The sequence below is a fragment of the Muntiacus reevesi genome, chromosome 6 (assembly GCF_963930625.1).
Source record: "Muntiacus reevesi chromosome 6, mMunRee1.1, whole genome shotgun sequence".
Classification (NCBI taxonomy): Eukaryota; Metazoa; Chordata; class Mammalia; order Artiodactyla; family Cervidae; genus Muntiacus; species Muntiacus reevesi.
In genome coordinates, this window is record NC_089254.1 from 94,201,466 (window position 1) to 94,217,146 (window position 15,681).

The 15,681-nt window shown below is 41.7% G+C and overlaps 2 long non-coding RNA genes across 2 annotated transcripts in view; one reads left to right on the forward strand and one right to left on the reverse strand.

Annotated features, from left to right (window-relative positions):
• The window catches only part of LOC136170663 (uncharacterized), a 44,360-nt gene extending 42,790 nt beyond the window's left edge, over positions 1 to 1,570 (reverse strand). Inside the window, exon 1 of the long non-coding RNA XR_010663661.1 lies at positions 1,346 to 1,570. This is a non-coding gene — a long non-coding RNA (uncharacterized lncRNA). The remainder of the gene's footprint in view (positions 1 to 1,345) is intronic.
• LOC136170662 (uncharacterized) lies at positions 891 to 15,321 on the forward strand. Its single transcript, XR_010663660.1, has 3 exons — positions 891 to 1,002; positions 13,364 to 13,417; positions 14,781 to 15,321. It is a non-coding gene; the product is annotated as an uncharacterized lncRNA (long non-coding RNA).
• The last annotated feature ends 360 nt before the right edge of the window (positions 15,322 to 15,681 follow it).

The following is a 15,681-nucleotide window of genomic DNA, read 5'->3' on the forward strand; positions in this document are numbered from 1 at the left end:
AGATCATCTATTTCTCAATCCTTTTTTGGAGCATAGATCATCTGTTCTCCCAATTCTTTACCAGCTGAGCCACAAGGGAAGCCCAAGAATACTGGAGTGGGTAGCCTATCCCTTCTCCAGGGGATCTTTCCTACAGGAATTGAACTGGGTTCTCCTGCATTGCAGGCAGATTCTTTACCAACTGAGCTATCAGGGAAGCCCATTCCTCAACAATACTAAATAAATATAGGATCTTAATGTGTTGCTTTTACTGAGTTAGTTTGCTGGAATTAAAAAAATAAAAAAGAGGTAAGTACGTTCATCCTAGTTATTAGGGTTTTAGTTTTGATAAACTGGTTGTTTAGTCAGTAAGTTGTGTTTGACTTTTCCAGACCCCATGGACTGTAGCCTGCCAGGCTCCTCTGTCCATGGGATTTCCTAGGCAAGAATACTGGAGTGGGTTGTCATTTCTTCCCCACACAGGGATCAAACTCGAGATTCTTGTATTGGTAGGCAGGTTCTTTATCACTAGCGCCACTTGGGAAGCCCCAGTGGAGTGTGCCGCAAAAGCTCCACAGGTGATTCTGCTTTGCCAGTGTGGATGGGAACCAGGACCTCCTGTGGTCCTTCTAGGTCAGGGAGTTCAAAGACTGGTCTTTGGGATGCCGGTAGTCATACAGACTACTAGGCCCCGACCCAAGTTTATAGAAGCGGTACTTGAGCACTGGGCTCTAGAATCTGAATGTTCAAAGCTTCCAGCCTGGCTTGGCCTTGGGACTTACTCCTACTGTGCCCCGCGCGCTCTCGCCAGACAGGCAGTTCAGGAGGTGATCCCCAGGTGGCCCACAAGGGGGCGCTAGGAACAGCTTCCGGGTGAAGCGAGGCGGGAGAGGCGGAGCAGGGCGTGAACCGGAAGTCTGCCGCGGGCACCGCCCATCGCGCCGGGGGAGGTAGGTCCCGACGGCCCTAGGAGCTGCAACTGTCTTTGGCGCCTTCCTTGCCGACACTATGCTCCAATTCTTGGTGAGTGGAGCTGCTGAGGAGCGAGCCGGAGCTTGGCCCAGGGCTCTCGGGGGCTCCAGACGCCCCCACCCCGACCTTGTGCTGGTCTCGGGGGGCCTGGGCGTGGGTCCCGCAAACCCCGGCGCCTAGCTCGTCGCCTTTCCGGGTGGGCTGTGGGGGTTTTTGTTCTGCTTCACTCATCCTTTCACTAGCGTTTTTCTGACGCCGTAACTTTTGAGGTGTCAGAGCATAGGTGTTCTTTCAAATCTGTTGTGTGATGGGCCGCGCGTGCTTTGTGTGCGTTTCTCGTGTTCAGGCTCCTTAATGACTTTTCGGCGCTCCCGCCCCCGACTTAAACACGTACCCCGTCCGCCGCTTGGAGCCCTACTGGTTGCCATCTTTGAGAACACAGGAAGGCCAGGAATAAACTCGAAATTCGTGAGCCGCCGGAGTTAGAGACCGAGGGAGTCCTCCTCAGACCTTTTATAGCTTCCAGACTGAGGACAGCTGGTTGCTGACATACGTGAGTCAGGCCGCGGTGAACAAGTAATTTTTCCAGAATGCTCATTCTGGGAGAAAATGAGTGTTACCATGAGTAAGCAAATTATTTTTCATGGCTCTCCTTAAGTTAGAAACAGGTTTTCTGGCAAAGATTGCCTTGTTGAAGGTTTCAGGACGACTTGCCAACTTTCAGCGTGAAAGTCTTTCTTCTCAGGCTTTCGTGCTTTCAAAACTTTATTCTTAAATTCTGAGTGATAAGAGGCGAGGATTCTGAAAACCTTCCAGGTGACCCATGGAAACTGAGTACTCTTGGGACGAGATACTTTCCCCAAAAAACGTTTTTTTTCCTCCAGCATACTGAAACGAGATGCTCTCCTTCTGTTTTATTTCCAAGTTTGGGGTAATTAAAAAAAATTTTTTTTTCAATTTTTATTGGAGAATAATTACAATGTTGTGTTCGTGCCAAACGTTATATTCTTTATCAAAGAGATTAAATAAGAAAAAGTGTCCCTCTGTCCTTTTTGAGATGGCAGTTGATTTTTCAATTTGATAGACCAAAAGAGGGTATCCTTGACAGTAAACTGCCTAACCAAGACATGGCTACACCTCTGAAAGTTTGTCCAGTGCCCTGACTAGGAGTCAGCAGAAATAATTACTGCCTTATAGTTGTAGGAAGCATTCAGGTTAAAAACAGTATGGGCCCCAGAGTATAAGATTGATGTCATTGAGTCTCCTACTTCAGCTGTAGCTCATTGGTAACTGGGAGGGCATGGATTCAGAAGGGTGGTGCTGGAACAGGTTTGGAAAGTGATGGAATAAGTCACAAGTAAATATCTTGGAGGGTGCATTGCCACCACCCATTTTGGAACCCTCCAAGATGTTTCCTGCAGTTGTCATTTTCTGGAACACCATTTGAGAACCACTGCACCTGATGGTGTTGCTTATATTAATATATTTTCTTCATTGCTCATTTCTCTTTGGATTACAGTATTTGCGCATTATCCATTCCTTACGTGTCAAAACTTGTTCCTGTGGTCCTGGCACCTCTTTCCGCCTTGATTTTACTGCAGTGGCCTCCTCACTTGCAGCATGGTGTAGCCACAGTGTGATTTAAGGAAACTTTCAAAGCCTTTCAAGGGAAACCTGATATGATGGGCTCTGCTGGTGGTTTTGTGTGTGCTGCCTTATGCACTTTCATGGGGTAATGCGTTGGTTCTCTTCTGTCTCACAGGAGTGGCCTCTGTTACTCTTATTCACCTCCTCTTTAATCTGTCCTCCCTCAGCTTTTGAATCCTGCATCTCAGTGCTTTTCAATATTCTTACGAAGTGGAACACGCTGGGACTTGTTTTTTTTTTTTGAAAGAAGCTGCACAGAGTACAGGTGACAAGCCCTGGGTCCTGGCTGCTCCAGGGGCCGAGAGGAGCAGTATCTCGGTGCACCAGTTGGGAAATTGCCTTATCTAATCTCCCCGGTTTGTACTGCCTGCTGTTCCCTTCTTTTGGTTTCTGACTGTTTCTCAGGGCTCAGACCATGACTCTATTTCAACACCCTTAGGGGACGTGTTCCTTGTCATGCTGTTGTTTTCACCTCCGTTGACAGCTTCCAAAACTACCTTGAGTCTCTGAGTTCAGTTCCCCGTCATTAGCTGTCTCCTGCACATCTCTTGTCCAACTCTCTATCTTAGACCCAACATGTGGGGGACCTGTTACCTCTTTCCCTCCCCACCCCGCACTCCACACCTAACTTCTTTCTCCCCTAGCCCTGGCTTTCATTAACTTGAAATATTGACATAATCTCGACTTAGTTCTCTCCTTCATTCTTGATATCATTTACTTGCTGTGTCTGGCACATTTACGTGCTGTATGTTTTTGGGCAAGTTACTTAACTGCTCTGTGCCTCAGTTTCCCCAGCATAGAGTGGACAGTAATAGTACCTGCTTTAACAGGGTTGTGAAGACCATGAATTAATTCCTGAAAAGGAGTTAAAATGCTGCCTTGCGCATAGTAAGCACTCAGTAAGAGTTAGTATTGCTTTAAGCCATCAAGCCTTCATTACTTACCTTAGGACAGGTTCTGTCTTTGTGTTTTCATTGCCAAGTTTGTAGAGCAGGTCTTCTTCCTTGCATCCTTGGACTGGCTGCACTCGCCTAGTAGGTGTGAATTAGAGAAGTTATTTTAGATTCTCTAGTTGAACATGCTGGTGCTTAAGTCTCTGCTCCTGAGGAGGCATCCAGTTCATATTCAGTCACCTCCAGTTACAGCAGGACCTGTTTCCTCAGGTCCTCTTTCACTTTGGGTCAATGTCTTCTTACCTGGTTCTACTCTTTGACGTTAAAAAGCAGTTCTAATTCACGTGACGATCTTTTACGGTTTATGAACATTACCTTGGTACCGCTAACTCCGTGCTCCCGCCAGTCTTGTCTTTAGGCTGCCCATCTCTTCTTCTTCCACTCATTCTTCATGGTAATCCTTCTCTGAATATTCTAGTTTTTGAATTTTTTTTTTTAAACATAGCACTCCCAATATAATCTGATCGGCTGTAGAATACCAAGGCTATTGTCTCTGGTTCGTTGTGTTTCCCTTGACACCCTTGGTTCTGTCCTGTCTTGCAACTGCCAGAGTAGTCACCCAGGATGATCTGTCTTATTCACATGCTCAGAATCTGTGGGTGCTCCCCATGTCCTTCCCCATCAAGTCATAACCACTTTCACTTGATTTGCAAGGTTTCCTTTCCCACTGCCCTTCAACATGTATCCTCTGACGTGGTTTGCTGGGGTAATCTCACTGGTCCACCCCAGGGTATGGACCTTCCTGCTGTCACATCGTCCCACTTCCCCTTTATCCTCCTTTTTGCCTTGGCAGCTCCTCTTAGTGGCCCATCTCCCACCTTTTTCCACAAGCCATCCTGATGACTTTACTCTTGAAAGCTTTACATTGTTGTGATCCAATTTCCCATTTATTTAGGGTCTTTCATCAGAGTTGTTTTTGTTTTTTTTTTAATTTTCTGAGTGATAGTCTTGCTTTTTCTAAGTACTTTTTAGTTCTGCCTAGTATTTTTTTTTCCTTCACTTTTACTGTGTTTAGTCTTAGCTAGTATGCTTGGGTGCGTTTTAGTTTTGTTGTTGGTTAACGTGACACCCTTTTTATCATTACATTATAACTGAGCAGAGGGCTCGTGTGCCTGCTCTACAGAAAAGTAAACTCTGACAGCAGTGTTCGCTGCAAAGTAAGGATTGTATCGCAAGGCGCCAAGCAAGGGAGTGGGAGACACGGCTCAGATCTGCTCCAGCTTGGTCTTTGAGATTGGGGTTTTTAGAAGGGGAAGAGCAAAGAAGCTGGGTCATTGTCTTGTGATGTTTCTATGACCTTTCTTAGTTGTAGTTTTGGAGTCAGGGTTGTTCCTGGTTTACAGTTCTGTGGCCTGTGACTCAGGAGTCTGTTAGCTCATCTTATCCTGGAGAAGGAAGCTGAGTTTGTATATTAGTGATGTTATGCACAACAGCAATTTTCGCACATTAATGATGTATTGACAGTAGCACCTTTAGTACATTAATTATACTATTAAAAAAATTTTTTTTATTGAAGCGTAGTTGATTTATAATGTGTTGATTTCTGCTGTCCAGCAAAGTGATTCAACCACACATGTGCACATAAACATCCTTTTTCGTACTCTTTTCCCTATGGTTTATCACAGGGTACTGACTGTAGTTCCCTGTGCTATACAGTAGGACCTTGTTTTTTTAATGATAGCATTAGCAACAACTTTAGTCATCTAACACTGGTTGATTAGTGTTCATTTAGCACAGGGTTGAGGTCAGAAGGAACAAGAAAACGGAATCAAGTTTTTGTTTGTTTTTTTGTAGTGAAACAAGTCACGTGTTGATTAGGAGGAAAAAGAGTACAGTATGTGTGGATAGACACATGGGCAGTCTCAGAGCGAGAGTCTTGAGTTGCCAGGAATGAAGTTTTGGATAAAGAGCTTGGTTAATCATAAACTAGGCAAGGGTGCTTAGTTTTAGGATGGGTCAGTTTCACCATTGTCGAGTTAGTTGTTGCTGATGTATGAAAATGCTAACGATTCTGGTATATTGATTATGTATCTAGCATCCTTGTCTACCTTTTAGCTCCAGTAGTTTGTAGATTCACTTCGGAGAAGGCAGTACTATGAAGGCACTCATATCTCCAGGGAAGACAAAAATCACAGTTCTGTGTTCTTTTCCAGTTCTTCTTTCCCGCTCTCCTGTTCTCATTCTCAAGTCAGGACTTGTAGTAGAAGTAGAGTGAATATCCCAGTTATGTTTCTGCTTTGAGTGGAAATGCTTCTCAGGTTTTAGTAGGAAGTTTGTGTTTCTGATATTTTCTAACAGATTCATGGAACTCTCTTGATAGCTCAGTTGGTAAAGAATCCACCTGTAATGCAGGAGACCCTGGTTCTATTCCTGGGTCAGGAAGATCCACTGGAGAAGGGATAGGCTACCCACTCCAGCGTTCTTGGGCTTCCCTTCTGGTTCAGCTGGTAAAGAATCCGCCTGCAATGCGGGAGACCTAGGTTCGATCCCTGAGTTGGGAAGATCCCCTGGAGAAGGGAAAGGCTACCCACTCCAATGTTCTGGCCTGGAGAATTCCATGGACTGTGTTGTACATGGGGTTGTAAAGAGTCGGACATGACTGAGCGACGCTCGCTCACTTACTCACTTCTGTTTCTTAGGAGTTTTTATTGAGATTGGCAGTAGAATTTTATTGTGCTTTTTCCCATCTAGTGATCATGACTTTTCTCCTTTTACATGTTAATATGAATTAGATTTCTAACACAAGGCACTTAAATCTATGTGGCCCATTCAGATCATTTGCTAATGTGCTGTGTTTTGTTTACTGCATCTTGATGTACAATATTTTATTTTGTCTTGTCTTTCTAAAATAGATCATAAAGTTCACAGGAAGAGGAAACATACTTCATAGTTAGATTTCCCAAGCAAATGGACTTAGTACTTTGGGATTGATTTCATTTATTTATAATTAGGTATTCCTTTTTTGCTTGGTTACTCCTGTCAGATATTCATAAGATATTTGAATATTTGAATCAGCTTCTTTGAAAATAGGCAGACCAGTTCTACCTGATGCCCTGCTTTTCAGAGTGTTACTGGCTAACTTCCATGAATGTCTCTGTTTAATTTACTGGCTCAATTGAAGAATTAATAGCTTTTTTTTGGTTGTTGTACTTTCTTCATTCTTTAAGGAAAATTATTGAATATAAAACCTAGCTTACACCTTAAAAATGTACTTCTATGTAGTGTTAGTAGAGGAGGATAGAATTTGAGTTTTATTATTACTGAAGCAGTTGTTAAACATATTTGATGACTATCTCTACACCAAGTGTTGAGTGTTTAAAAGACTAAGGTGCAAAAAAGGTAACTTTGTCCCCTGCTTCCTTGGAACAAAGAGATCCTCTGACAGCTTCTATAGCTGAGACTAAGCTTGAGAAGTAAAATTATCAGTTTACTTTTTTATTAATGTAAGATAATTTATACTTTTGGTTTTCTTGTCAGTGTGTAGCTTTTTTCATCTGAGACTATGAAACATTTTTAGGTGTCCTTTTGAATGCTAGTTATATTTGCTAAACACAATCAGATTATTTTTAGATTTCGTAAATCCTCGGCAAATATAAAATGGTTCAGATTCTATGTTGTAACTTGTTTTGGGTGTGTACTTTTTGAAAATGTGATTTAATGGGTCTTATTTCAGACATGTCAGGTAGTATTCACTCTGGACTATTGCAAGTAACCATTTCCAGATAAAAATTGTAGCTTTATTTATTGGGCTACACACACAGCATTTTTTGTTGGGTGCAGGCGTTGAGCAGCATTGAGAAGAGTCAGATTGCTTCGGAGCTGTCTCTACTTTTTAAGACTTGGTGCTTCTTTATGTTAATAGATACAGTGTTGTAACTAAGCCCCTTGTGTCTATACATAAAAAAAAAAATTGACAGCATTTTCAGTAGACCTCTCATGTACAAAACAAAGCCTTAGTCTAATGGTCCTCATTTTTTCATCTGACATTTCCATTCTTCTTAAACTTTTGCCCAATCTGGAAACCTCAAAGTTGTCTTTGATTTCCTCAGTTTTATCCCATATAGCTGATATTCTACCCGTTCTTACTATTTGCTTTGGCTGGACTGTGTTGCATGCAGGATCTTCATCCCCCAACCAGGGATCAAACCCTTGCCCCCCAGTAGGGGGAGGGTGGAGTCCTAACCACTGGACCGCTGGGAAAGTCCCAGATCTTGCTTTATTTATTTATTTTTTTAATAGTTTTGAAATGTAGTTCTGAAACCATACCGTTCACTCATTTAAAGTGTAGAGTTTAGTAGTATGTTCACAGACTTGTGCAATAATCACCACTATCTAATTTTTATATCTAACCTTACCTGTCTCCTGAGAAACCTGTATGCAGGTCAAGAAGCAACAGTTAAAACCAGACATGGAGCAATGGACTGGTTCCAAATTGGGAAAGGAGTACATTAAGGCTGTATATTGTCACTCTGCTTATTTAACTTTTATGCAGGGTACATCATGCGAAATGCCAGGCTGGATCAATCACAAGCTGGAATCAATCAAAATTGCTGGGAGAAATATCAACAACCTCAGACATGCAGGTGATACCACTAACTGCAGGAATCGAAGAGAAACTTAAAAAAGCCTCTTGATAAGAGTGAAAGAGGAGAGTGAAAAAGCTGGCTTAAAACTCAACATTCGACAAAACCTATGATCATGGCATTCGATTCTATCACTTCATGGCAAGTAGAAGGGGAAAACATGGAAGTAGTGACAGATTTTATTTTCGTGGGCTCCACATGCAATTAAAAGACACTTGCTCCTTGGAAGGATATTTATGGCAAACCTGTGAAAGTTGTTCAGTTGTGTCCTACTGTTTGTGACCCCATGGATTATACAGTCCATGGAATTCTCCAGGCCAGAATACTGGAGTGGGTAGCCTTTCCTTTCTCCAGGGGGTCTTCCCAACCCAGGGATCGAACTCAGGTCTCCTGCACTGCAGACAGATTCTTTACCAGCTGAGGCACAAGGGAAGCCCTGGCAAACCTAGAGTATTAAAAAGCAGAAACATCACTTTGCTGACAAAGGTCTGTATATAGTCAAAGTTAGCGGTTTTTTCAGTAGTCATGTATGGATGTGAGAGTTAGATGTATAAAGAAGACTGAGTGTCGAAGAATAAATGATGCTTTTGAATTGTAGTGCTGGAGAAGACTCTTGAGAACACCTTGGACAGCAAGGAGATCAAATCAGTCAATCTTAAAGGAAATCAACTCTGAATATTCCTTAGAAGGACTGATTCTGAACTCTAGTACCTTGGCCTCCTGATGTGAAGAACTGACTCATTGGAAAAGACCCTGATGCTGGGAAAGATTGAAGGCAGGAGGAGAAGGGGGTGACAGGATGAGATGGTGGGATGGCATGACTGACACAATGGACATGAGTTTGATCAAACTTTGGGAGATAGTGAAGGACAGGGAAGCCTGACATGCTTCATTCCATGGGGTCACAAAGAGTCAGACATGACTTAGTGATTAAACAACAACTATATTTCATTGTCTTCCAAAGAAACTCCATACTATTAGCATTCATTTCTCATTCCCCTCACACCCAACCTGGACAGTCACTCATTTTGTGTCTTTCTGGATTTGCCTGTCCTGGACTTTTCTTTCAGTGAAATCATATAATATGTGGTCTTTTCTGACTGCCTCCCACTTGGCATAATGTTCTCAAGGTTTATCCACATTTTAGCATGGATCGGTACTTCATTCCTTTTTATGGCGATATTGCATCATGTGACTACACCACGTTTTGTTAATTCATTCACCAGTTGATGGACATTTGGGTTGTTTCCACCTTTTGGCTGTTATGAATACTTCTGCTGTGAACATTCATGTACAAGTTTTTGTGTAGATACATGTTTCAGTTTTATTGCTTATATATCCTGAAGTGTAATTGGTGCGTCGGATGGTAACTGCTCAGCTTTTGGATGATTTGCAAGACTTTTCCATAGTGGCTGCATCATGTTACATTCCCACCAGCAGCGTATGTTCCTGTTTCTCCATTTCCTTGCCAGCACTTGCTCAACTTTTTTGTTCAAGTCGTCCTAGTGGATGTAATGAGGCACTTTGCTGTGGGTTTGATTTGCATTTCCTTAATGACTGACGATGTTGAGCACCTTTCCATGTGTTTGTTGGCTGTTTGTTTGTATTTCTTCTTTGGAGAAGTGTCTATTCAAATCCTTTACTCATTTTAAATTTACATTGTCTTATTATCATTCCGTCAAGAATTTCTTATATATTCTGAGCACAGGCCCTTTATCAGCTGCATGATGTGCACATATTTCATTCTGTGGTTGTCTTCACCGTCTTGGTATTCTTTGAAACACAAACACTTTTAAATTTTGATAAAGTAAGATTTATCCATTTTTAAAAGAGTTTTATAGTTTAAGCTCTTATATTTAGGTCTTTGATCCCTTTTGAGTTAAGTTTTGTTTGTGATGTGAAGTAGGTGTCAGCTTTGTTCGTTTGTATGGGGATATACGGTTGTCCCAGCATCATTCCTTGCAAAGACCATCTTTCTACCATTGGCTGCTTAGCACCCTTGTTGAAAATCACATGACCGTAAATGTAAAGCTTTATTCTTAGACCCTTTATTCTATTCCATTGATCTTGGTTTTTAAGAAGAAAAACCATGCATGTTTGTGTGCCTTCTCTGCTCTCTGTTTATTCAACTGTTTTTGGGTATAGCTGTCAGGTGAATGCTGACAGAACGGTGCTTTCATCACGTTGCTGCTGGTGAAGAGCAGTCAGTGGTTTCCTACCGGTTTGCATGAGAACTAAAGGCGCTTGCTGGTTTTTGAAGTCCATCAGCTAGCCCCACCCAGCTCTCCATACTGGTATTTCTCTCCATTTTTTGTTCAAGTCTTCTTTTCTCATTGGGCCTATTTCTTTTATGCAGGTCATCGCATTGTCATTCCAGTCTTGTACCTTGATTCTCTTTGGCAGTTTACATTTTAACACTTCCTTAGCATCTTTAGAGCCTTTAGTAACAAGTTGAGGTACACTGATCTCTTTCAGGTATGGTTTCTCAAAAGAAGCACTTCTGTATCACTGATTTTGTTACTTACTGCATGACCCAGTTCTGGTTTTCATGCATCTGTTACATTCAGGATCCTGTGCAGGGTCCTGTCTGTTGTTGTAGCTGTTGTACTTACTGTGTAGCTTTTCTTTCTGTACATCATATAAATTCTTTAAGAAAAGAGACCATTTTGAAATCTTTTCACAGGGCTGGATATGAAACTGATTTTTGGTATATAAGGGACTGCAGTCCTTTAATCAAAACCTTTAGAGGCCAGATGTATTTGGGAGGGTGTTTTTCAGATTTCTTCTCACCCATTTGTCCTCTATGTAGCTTTGCTCATGTCACTCCTCAGTCCCCAAACTTCTGGTGTTTTACCATTTATTGTCCTCAGTATGTTTGTGAGAAGCAGTTACATATTCCTAGAGTCTCAGAAGCATTGCAGAAAGGACATAATCATGATGTATTTAGTGTTGAGCTTGGGAGGAAGGCACTCCCTTCCTTCTGCTTATCTTCTCTGCGGGGAGTGCTTGGGGTGGGGGGACCATGTAATATGGGGAGGACTGTGGCGATAGCATCCAGCCGTCCAGATGGACCACTGAGGAAGCCTCCAGGTCTTGACCTGGAGGAAGGTAAGCATTCCTGCCCTGTGGAGAGGCTTCTGGCTCGTTCGTGACCCTCTGAACTCTGACTCCCATCTAACTTCTCAGTCACCGTTCCTCACATATAGATTTCATTTTCTTAAATCCTTTATTTATTCTGATTAAAATTTCTTACCTCTGTAAACTTGCCTATTGAGTATTCCATGAACAACATACAAATGGTTTTTACTGTCATGCATTTTCCTCCAACTTCTCTTCAAGTGCACCATTTCTCTTACATTATGTATGTAGTTTTACAATATCCCATTGGTAGACCTAGCAGTATTTTGAAACTGGAGTTGGATGACTTGTCCAGAGACTCATGACTTGTCTAGAGACCCATGATTTTTGTTTAGTGTAAGTCAGGAGCCTCAAATTGGCATAGCACCAAGGAGGTTAAGTGTCTTGCCTGAAGGTACACAGCTAGATAGTGGTAGAACCACAATTTCTTTTTCTTGAAATTTTTCAACCTTCTGTTCTTTCTGTTTGGTGTTAGAGCTAACATTCTTAGATGATTTTCCCCCCTCTCTTTTAAGCAAATTTAATATTCTTTATGGATTTGGAAAAACTCTTACTACTTGGTTTCAACCCGTAGGCGTGGAAAAAAATCCTTTGGCTTCTCAGTGCCACGTTGATAAAAGTATTTCACAAGCTATGTTTGAATAATCAAATGTTCAGAAAATGGTCTATGTTTAGACTTGATAGTCTCTTTTTTGCATCCTACTAACAAACCCATTTAAATTATGGGTGTTTAAAGCTTAGTAAGCTTCAGGCTTAGTAAGGATCCAGCTGTGTTCTCTCTCCTATGTGCGTCTCCAACTTGAAGACAATTCCGCCATGCCATGTATGACCACTGGTGCTACGTGCGGTGCTTTATGTTTCTATGTTAACCTCTGCTGTGTATTTATTAGGAGCAACAGCGACTAAAGAAAATGATAAAAAAAAAAATCAGTTGCAAATTCAAATTTATAAAATTAGAAGTTAGGTGTTCAGTTGGACAATTTTTTTTTTTTTTTCCAGTTGGACAATTTAAATTATTGGGTGAAAGTGTTAGACGCTCAGTCATGTCCAGTTCTCTGTGACCCCATGACTATTTGCCCACCAGGCTCTTTTGTTCATGGAATTCTCCAGGCAAGAATATTGCCATTTTCATCTCCAGGGGATCTTCCTGATCCAGAGATTGAACCTGGGTCTCCTGAATTGCAGGCAGATTTTTTCCATCTGAGCCACCAGGGAATCCCACCTGGGGGGAGAGGGGGGCAGAAACCAGGAAATTATAGATCATCATTAAAACTCCAAGCTGAAGGAACTTTGAAGCTCTTTTGGTGTGAAGGGATTTTCATGAAGCAGTTTTTGTTCAGGAAGACAGGCACCCAGTGAGACAACACTAGAGTTCTCTAAAGGTTGTGCGTGTGTCTCTTGCCACCGGTTCAGAGCTGGCTAGGGGACCTGTGTTCTCTCGGTCTTAAGTGCCCTGCCATTAGACTCACCGTGCCAGAGAGCTTAGCCGTATGCACTATCAGTTGTGTGACAGTCTCTTGCTTTATGTCTTTGTATATTTTAGTTTTTGAGTGTGAATCTGCTTTAGGTTATCCTGTGCTCCTGTGATGAAAGACCCTGAACAAGTTACTTCATGTCTTAGACCAGGTGCTTCTTAAAATGTGAAGAGATTGAACTGTGAACATCCCTTCATTTTCTAAAATTCTATGATTTAGCTGGATACTTTTTAAAATTAAATACTTTTTACTTGATGTAGCAAGAAATAACAAATCTCATACTCCCCCCCCCCCAGCCGCCCACACACACACAAAATACCAAACTGTGGCTCTTAACAAAAATCAAATTTTGACTTGAGGTTCTAGAACTTACAGCCAAGTATTTGTAAGGTCAATGTGTTTAGTTCTACCATATACTATTTAACCTTGTGGGAGGATATTTCCATGCCTATTTTATAGACAAAAGATGTGGATTTCATGCCATGCACTCCCCTGGACTGGCACTGAGGACTTCTCACTGTCCGGAGTTCCTTAGATGCTCCCCGTGTGGTCTGGTTGGTATCAGGCGGCACAGAACTCGGTCTCCAGTGTGACTCTTCCTGTTCTATTCTTACAGCTTGGATTTACTCTCGGCAACGTGGTGGGAATGTATCTGGCTCAGAACTATGACGTAAGTGACCATATTCATGTCTTCCTTGATTCCACGTACCTAGTGTGTAGTGACTTGTGTTTGTTAAAGTATGCCTTCCAGCATAAACAAGGTGGTCCATAGGTCTGAGAGGAAAGTCCTGAATTTTGCAGAAAGATTTCCATTGTCTGAAAAAATAATAGAACTCACAGAAGCACCTGACCTACGTTTCACCCTAAGAGAACAGAATCCTATCAGCTTAGGTGGTCTCATGGAGACCGTGAGCTGTGTTTGTTAGCGCAGAGTACCATTGCTGGAGCCTTACAGTTCTGTGGAAAGTCACGTGAAGTGAGACTTGCACTGGGCGGTCTTTCCAGCCCCTGCTACCCGGTTGTAGAGATGACTGAGCAGTTTGGAGGTGGATCCACTTAGTGCTACACATGTAAGGACAGAATTCCGCGAAGTAGGCAGTTGTATTAGCTTCACTTTACAGATGTGTAAGTTGAAAATCGGGTGACACAACTGCCCATGAATAGGAATCCTGAAATGTAATGTTTGTTTTAAGGAGACAAGGAAAGAAGACATGATTTTAACTTTGATTTGTAGTGAAGTTTTTAGTGTAACAAAGGGAATTGCCTTTGTCATCCTTAAACTTGAGTCTTGGGGTTTTCTAGGTAGGTGCTTGTTAATATATGTCACGTTTATTGTTTACATGTACAACTTTGCTTGGAATATAAAGAAAATTTGGACTATAAAGCTGAGTACCAAAGAATTGATGCTTTTGAACTGTGCTGTTGGAGAAGACTCTTGAGAGTCCCTTGGACTGCAAGGAGATCCAACCAGTCCATCCTAAAGGAGATCAGTCCTAAGTGTTCATTGGAAGGACTGATGTTGAAGCTGAAACTCCAGTAGTTTGGCCACCTGATGCGAAGAGCTGACTCATTTGAAAAGACCCTGATGCTGGGAAAAATTGAAGGCAGGAGGAGAAGGGGGTGACAGAGGATGAGATGGTTGGATGGCATCACTGACTGAATGGACATGACTTTGAGTAAACTCTGGGAGTTGGTGATGGACAGGGAGGCCAGGTGTGCTGCAGTCCATGGGGTTGCAAAGAGTCAGACACTACTGAGCGACTGAACTGAACTGAACAACTTTGCTTGGCACTGGATTGAGGGAGTTCAGTGGGTATATAAAAGTAGAACTCAGGGTCTGACTTTTGGGGAGGGAGCCTGTTTTAACTTAGCACTTTTGGGATCTTTCTTAAGCAGTTATGACGCTAAGGAACACTGCTGTTTATCAGGTTTCTTTTAGAGGAAAGTTAAGCCATTTCTCTTTAGAGGAAGAGAAATGAAAAATTACTGACTAGGTAGACATAAAATGATGATATTCTCTTTTCTCTTTAAAGATACCAAACCTGGCTAAAAAACTTGAAGAAATTAAAAAAGACGTGGACGCTAAGAAGAAACCCCCTAGTTGCTGAAGCCAACTCCAGCACTGCCTTCTGGATAAACTGTGTACTGTTCTCCAGGGCCTCCTTTACCGTCTGAACCAAAAGCTTTTGTTTTAATCTCCAGCCTCAGCAGTTTTCGTTTTCGTTTTCGCTAGACCTTGCATTGCCTTACAGCACAAAAGGGACCAGAAGTTAAGAACGATCCTTATTTCTCCAACATCCTCACTTCTTCCCTTCCTCCTTCCAGCCTCTTGGGAGGTCCTGAGAATGGAATCATGGTGCTCGATTAGTTATCATACCTTTAGTTAGTAGTCTCTCCCTTATTCTTTGAGATTTCTACTACCTTTTTCAAAAGAAAAATGGATGAGTTTTGTGTAGTTGATGAGATCCAAATAATGTGTGTTTCAGAGTCTGGTAATTATAATGGGTTTTTAAACGTTTGGTACTAAATTATATTGTTTCACAGTAGTAATTAAAATGAAAATCTGGAAGCTAATTTCTGTGAATTATCTACTGATTTTATATCATCAGGAAGCGCCATAGTTGCTAATTTCACCAATAAATCAATTTACTATTCATTAACCAAGAAACTGTTCTGAGAACCCTATCAGGAATTGGGGAATTTAAAAGTATTTAAAATAATGGTCTTTGTCTTCAGTAGAATTCATAATCTATTGTGCCTGTTTTTTCTAGATGTATTTGATCTGGCTCTTTTCAGTCATGAGAATCATAGTTAATGGGATTACAGGTACCTTTGACATTACATGGTAGATCTATGAGAAATTGTTTATAAAGGAAATTTTCTGCATTTTTGCATTAAAAGAGTATGTACATTATAACTTTAGAGTGATTCTCA